The sequence below is a fragment of the Ochlerotatus camptorhynchus genome, unplaced genomic scaffold, assembly GCF_037179485.1.
Source record: "Ochlerotatus camptorhynchus isolate MF236.1 unplaced genomic scaffold, CSIRO-AGI_Acam_v1.1 ptg000008l, whole genome shotgun sequence".
NCBI lineage: Eukaryota > Metazoa > Arthropoda > Insecta > Diptera > Culicidae > Ochlerotatus > Ochlerotatus camptorhynchus.
The window spans coordinates 205,373-212,874 of NW_027040500.1; the positions used below are offsets into that span (position 1 = coordinate 205,373).

General features: G+C 37.3%; 1 protein-coding gene across 2 annotated transcripts in view; it reads right to left on the minus strand.

Annotated features, from left to right (window-relative positions):
- LOC135698986 (transcription factor Maf-like) overlaps positions 1–7,502 on the minus strand; it is a 197,038-nt gene that overhangs the window by 41,636 nt on the left and 147,900 nt on the right. The gene's annotated exons all lie outside the window — the stretch shown is intronic.

Consider the following 7,502-nt stretch of genomic DNA (forward strand, 5'->3'; position numbering starts at 1 on the left):
CAGAGATAGTCAGTAGGTATCGCGATATTATTTTTGTTCATGAATGAATTTCAAACATTTGCCCATGATGGTAGGTGAGAAAGAGTAATTGGTAATATTACCGAATTCTGAAGCTTTTTCCTTTGAAAAACAGTTAATCGTGATGAAAGTGTTATGAAAAGATCGGATGTTGCAATGTAGTGTTTAATTTTGCCATATTCGGTTATATTTTGAGACGTAACAAGTTATTCAATTTTGGCTGAATCAGTTTGCTTCCCACTCTGGGTGCATAGCAACAAATCTTTTGTTCGCTAATCTTTCTTCGGCGATTGTCAACAAATGCTATCTTCATAACTGACCATTTATGGCTTATCAGTGCCAGTGAGGTAAGATATAGACAGTAAGGAAGTGGGAAGAAGGCGAGAGAATATTAAAAGGTACCTGTACTTAAAACGGAATAAAGTGGATGTGTGTTGTGTGTTCATTTTTCGAGTGTTTTCATGGCCGTGATATTATAATGCGAATGCCGATCCTGAGACAGTTTAGGGGGGGGGGGGGGGCAGGGAGTACTCCACCACCACAAAATTCTAAAACTAATAGTAATTAAATTAAATTTTGAAATCACCGTAGCAGAATCATCCTTTTTTGTTTGCTTGTTTCAATATCATTCCAACCTTAATTGGTGTGATATATCTTAATGTGTTTACATTTAAGTTGCCTTAGTATTATAAACAGGCTTGTTAATATCTGCGTATCAGTATAACAGTTCTTGTTAACTTAAAACTATAATCTCAAATTAGGGATACGAATAGCTTCGACCCCTTGAGGCCCTTTACCAGGCACTAGGATTTTCTCAAAATAATTAATAACGAACCTATCCAAACAATACTTTGATATGTAATGCAACGTGTTGCAGAAAATGAGCTTTATAAGTTATTGTTTAACCTATGCAAGAAATACGGTCCAGGGGCCGAAGCCGTGTGTCTGATCTAATTAAATATAGATTTGATAGTATAGATTATTTTTTATTTATTGATTTATTTATATATTTATTCATTTATTAATTATTTTATTTATTTCTATGTTTCAAATTCCTGTTGTAGAGCATTTCCAGTTTAAAATGGTACACATAATGTCACTTTTGTTCCAAACATTTTAGATTTGAATGAAACTTGGCTTATCCAAGATGACATGTTTCATTAAATAATGGTTAATTTGTTTTTATAAACATTATGTAAAAAGTGGGTTTAATTTTTTCAAAACATCATTACTTGAAAACGGTATATTTGATAAAAATGACGTCTGAGAAGAAGTCTTTTTTTTCCTTTATTTAACGTCGGTCTCTGTTCCGCAATCTAGTGCCAATCACCGACGGTCATCGATTGCCATCCATTGACGGCAATCGAATGTGCAGAAAGGCAGCTTCCACACCTGCGTAGGATATCGCACCCATTCAACACACATGGGCCGGGACCAACGGCTTTACTTCCCTTCCGAAGGAAAGCCTGAGAAGAAGTCGTAGGTAATATTATGGTCTATCTCTGGGTATTGCGGACTAACTCAATGTGCTTGTTATTTTGGAGCCAGAGTGAACTGTCAAGTGGGAGGCAAAACTTCAGAAGCAAGAAATGCAAGTTATCATAACACATTCTTAATTTTAAGTTCAAAGCAAAAATCAACAGGCTCAGTAATGAAAGCAGCTTAGTATTTATGACTTAGTTGAGTTTTTAATTGTAGTAAAACATATTTTGGTAAAATGTGCATGTAAAAAGCATTGATAGAGGTATGGGAGCTCCAGCACTCCTGGCTCAGAGCTATTGCCGGCAATCAACTGAGAAAGAGCAAAACAGTTTTCTACTTGGAAACATGTTGCTTGCAAAATAAAATACATCGACTCCGCAGTACCCAAAAATATATCCACTGACATAAAAATTACTGTTAAATCATCTTTAGAAGTTAAAACGTATTTTTTTTTAAAAAAGATTCGCCCTTGGACTTTTATACATTTTTTGTGAAGAAAGCTGAATTTATGCCCTCAAAACGCAGTAGGCTCTGCCCGCGAACGGTTGGATTTGTTTTCGCTGGCGCTGATTTAATCTGTTTTCCGCATATTTTTTAATTGTACCAAGTCAAAAATTATTAGTTTAATAAGCTTTTATTAATATTGTAATTAACGTGAAAATTCTTGGACAATAATTTGTTTCGAGTAGCTGTGTTGCTGTGGTGTCGCGTTGGTCGGTTTTTCTGTTCGCTTGTTTTTGGCACTTTGCCTCCCGGCCAATAAGAGTCTTACCGTTTTTTTTTCTTTTCTGGGTGCTGGCATTCTGCCTTCCGTAGGATGTTCGCGAATGAGGTGTTAGGCAAAAATTCAGTGCAAATGAAAAACTTCGCATGTGATTCAAAATGTTGTGTTCGGTTGTAAAAACAACGATTATCGCGAGTGAACAAACCGGTGTATTTTCGGAGGCAGAATTTGGTGAGATCTATCTGATTATAAATCAATCATAAATGCATATTTCCAAATATCACTAAACATCACATTTCGAAATCTGGAAGTGTGTTTGCAGTACCTACACACTAAAAACATCTGAATTTTACTGGTGATGTAAACATCCATGCATGCAAACATTCATGCATGTAAACTTCCTTTTCACGTAAACTAGCAGCTTGCAAGAAATGTTGCAAACAAAGGTGGAAAGTTGCATACAATATATGGAATATTGCATGACATGTCTCATAAATTTACACGATTTATAATGTAAATTTGTATGATTTATGACGCTCCATTTATGTGCATCATAGTAACGGAAATTTACACTACTTTTTTTTAGCTGTGTACCATTATTCATATGATAACGGTAGTGTTTACACGCGGGGCATATTGTATGTGAAAGTAACCTCGTAATGGACGTGAATTACCAGACATTCTGAAATGGGTTGCTGAATCTGCAGTAGAGCTATCACTTTCTAACTCCCGGACTAAACTTGCTTTAACTTAATAAATCAATATTGTTGTAAGCAAATTTCTTCCATAATACCACTGCCGACCAGTGAGGGTTAGATTGATCACACACACATACACATACAAAGCTGAAGTTATGCCTCCAAATCCTTTTGTAATCAGTTGTCAATAAGTGCGCACGCCTTTCTCATTAGCTCCTAGCCACGTGCCTTTTGTTTACGTATTTATTTATTTTTATGAACTGTGCAATTTACGCGTTGGATTCTTCCGTTGACTTCATGATGTTGACATGTGCTGGATGTCCACGTAAATTGCATGCTGCCTGTATTGGAGATCCTGTCCAGCGCAACTCACTCCGTATAAAAGATAAACCCATTGACATTTTATCTTCTATGCTGCCAAAATTTGATCACGGCCAGCTTGGACTTTAACACGCTTGCAGAGAGACAGGCGCAGCTGACAAATCAAATTAATAAAAACTCAGACGTGACTCATCGTTCTAAAATAAATAATGTTAGCGTTGTCTACGAAGCGATCGATCCACTTGAAGTTTTACTCGATAAAAAACAGATATTAGATTAGATATGATAGACGAGCTGAAAATGTTATCGACAAACATTAACAGTATTGAAGGGAAACATCAAAGCAGCTTTTCAAAAACAAGTGACTCTATAGAGTATGAGGTAAATGGTCCATATATTGACTAAATTATCGACCAGTTAGGCTGGCGCCTTCTTGACACTAGGAAGGTGTTGAATGCTGACTGGACAGCCTGGAATGCCTTGATCGTCTAACTTATAATGCCGGAAACAGAAGCTTCTTAGAAATCTATATATTAGATCATATTTTTTGAATTACTGGTTTTACGGATGTTCCGGATTTTCTTGTGAATCCCCGGGGGATTCCATAACGCGAATTCAAAGTGATGAAAGATCTACAAATGTTTTCGAAAAAAGACTGATAAAAACGAACTGTCGTTATTTACTGCATTCATATTCATTTTTGAGGCATACCCTGAGGCATAGGCTTAAATACACAGAGTATGTGTTTTCTTATCATTTTGGGTTTCCTGTTCTCTTCATGTTATATTTGATAAGGAGGAACTATCGAAAACAGAACGTTTTTTTTTATAAAAAAAAAACTATTACATTTGTGGTATTCCGCTTCATGGTTTACCCGGAATTTATCAAACCCCAAAACTCAGTTGCTTTGATCCTATTCATCCACTTTATTACCAATTTTATTCCTTCCTGAAGTCAACATTTGTGGCTCCTGTTATGCATTAGTATAAAAAATCACGGCTTCAACGAAGTAGGGGGGATGAGGGCATGAAGACCATACGGGGCGAGATGGGCCACCGTTTGTTTGGGCATAATACTTATTATCTCAATCTAATTTTTTTACAAACTTGTTGAAAATGATTCTTATATGAATCTTCGTGAAAACCGTATCAAAATTCAAATACATGCCTGAGATTATAATGGAAATGTAACATTAGCTCAAAATCTCAAGAATATTATAAGACATGCAAGAAAACAAGCATTGCATTCAGTGGGGCGACCCCAGCGTAGTGGTTAACATCCATACCTCTCACGCCAATGTCACGAGTTCAAATATCACCCCCGGACAAGCTACGAATGACCCAAGAGTGTTAAAGTGACTATAATAATAATAAAAAAAAAAAAATGAAAAAAAGCATTGCATTCACTATACACTTTTTTTTTCCTCTGTTCGGGACCTAACACTATTGCGACCAGTAAATTGATCTATTGTAGTATATCCCGTGTCCTTTGTTTAGTGCATGTCGTATTACTCCATCGCTATTGAGAAATGATGAAGTATTCGATTTTTTTACAGTTGCTACTCTTGCATTTATCGCAAGGATCTGAGTCTAATTGAAAGGTCCCGCTATTTATACCCTTCGGAGTGTTGAAACACCCTCCAAAGGCGCGCCCCTTTGTCAGTCAAAATTGGATTCCTTAGCAACAAAATTAAGGAATGACACCGATAATGACCATGCATCAGAACCCTAGTCTTAACCACTTCAAACTAGGGAACAACGAATAGAAGATTAGGAATCACATAGATGAAGACAACTAGATCATTTTTTTCCTTGTGTCAAGATCATCCTCGGTAGACAAAGTCGAGTCTTGTCACTATCATACAAGGCATAAAAAGTAACAAGGACTAAGATGTGTTCCTTGGATTACTGAAAAATCCTGTTCCCCTAGTTTGAAGTAGTCAGGACTAGGAATCGGTGGTAGATCTTACATCCCGTAACGTACCACGAAAAGGTGATCTACCCACGTTAAGGGGCCACTATACACTTAAACCTCCGTTTACGAAGTCTTTTTTTTTACGCAGCATGTATTCAATTTACGTCCCTCTTTTTACGAAGTAAATCCCAAATAAAGAGGTTTTTTTACAAAGTAAATTCCAAATAACGAAACTGGGAAACTGGGATATACTGTGAAATACCCCACAATATGGGTCTTGTTGGAATCGGAGTGACGTGTAGGGATCGGAAATCGATGTGTGACGCCATTTTGAAATCCAAGATGGCGGCTTCCGGTTACAGGAAAACATGGGAATTCTGTTAAATACCCCACAATATGGGCATTTTTGGAATCGGAGTGACGTGTAGGGACCGGAAATCAGTGTCATGTACCCCACAATATGGATATTTTTGGAATTGGAGTGACGTGTAAAAACGGGAAGTTTATGTCTGATGCCATTTTGAAATCCAAGATGGCGGCTTCCGGTTACAGAAAAATTGGCAAATACCACCACGTCACCCTGATTCTTAAGATACCCATATTGTAGGTTATTTAACATTATTTTTATGTTTTTATGTAACCGGAAGTCGCCAAAATAGCGTCAGACATTGATTTTTGGTCCTAATAAGTCACCCTGATTCCAAAAAAACCCATATTGTGGGGTATTTGACAGTATTTTCCAGTGTTTCTGTAACCGGATGTCACCATCTTGGATTTCGAAATGGTGTCAGACATGAATTCCCGGTTCTCACAGGTCACCCCTATCCCAAAAATACCCATATTGTGGGGTATTTGACCGAATTTCGATGTTTTCCTGTAACCGAAAGTCGCCATCTTGGATTTCAAAATGGTGTCAGACATCGATTTCCGGTCCCTACACGTCACTTCGATTCCAAAAATACCCATATTGTGGGATATTTGGCAGAATTCCCAAGTTTTTCTGTAACCGGAAGACGCCATCTTGGATTTCAAAATGGCGTCAGACATCGATTTTCGGTCCCTACACGTCACCCTGATTCCAAAAATACCCATATTGTGGGGTATTTGACAATATTTTCAAAAACCTCTTTTTACGAAGTAAATCCTAAATAACGAGTTTTCTTTTTACGAAGTAAATCCCAAATAACGAGGTTTTTTTACGCACTAATTCGATTTACGATCCCCCGTTTTTGTTCGTAAATGGAGGTTCCAGTGTATTACATTTTACTGATCCGCTGGTACTACAGTGAGTAATACACGTAACTGTTGCTAAAAGAACTTATGTGTCTATTTCACATGATTCCTGAATGTTATTTTCTAGTGAAAACCTATCAAAACGTTAACTTTTATTAGGGTGCTCATATTGCCCCGTATGGTTGTGGATCGGAGGAAAAACTGAAATTTTTCAAACATAATAATTTATTGAGTCTATCATATTTTATCCATATTTTGAACATTGTATATTATCAAACATATTCCAAAGCATGAGCATGATCACAGCTATCATACATTTATGAAAGTTTTTCATGTGTTATGATGTGTTTTTCTTAGGGGGTCCATATTGCCCCTATCTACCCAATAAGGCTAAAGCGAAGGCTAAGCTGTAATGTAAAACGAATTTTGAATGTTTTTTTTTTGTTTTTATTTATCCCCCCCCCCCTCCTCGACTGGTGCGAGCATCGAATGACAAAAAATAAGCTTGTGATTTGTTCCGGCCTTATAATGCTAGAATATGTTTTACAGCACAAACTATACTATAGCAAAGAACTCTGTATCATACATGTTTTTCAAGAGTTGCTTTCAAAGTGTTTTTATATTTTTCATCACTACCTAAAGCCCCACGTTGCGAGAGCATTTCCAGTCGATGGTGTGTTATAATGCAGTTCTTCTTTACCAAATTATTGAATGTAACAACTCAAGGCGGGAGTAGCCGTCAACAATGCTGATGATGGTACAACACGCAACAACCACCCTACTGCTTTCTCTCTGAGATGATCACGTTGGTCATGACGAGAGGAGCAACACAATAGTTGGGTAAAGAAGAACTGCATTATAACACACCATCGACTGGAAATGCTCTCGCAACGTGGGGCTTTAGGTAGTGATGAAAAACGTCGCTAGAACTATTCCACAGCCGCAGTCAGTTTATGAGCAAAAAGAGGGACGCACATTTTTGCCTGTGGACTTGGAGACATACTTCAAGTCCCCGCGTACATCGTACGGGTTAGGCAAAAATGTGCGTCTATCTTTAAAAACTGTCGCATTAATTACCCTTCGCTCATTTTCAACTTCTATTCAATTTTCAT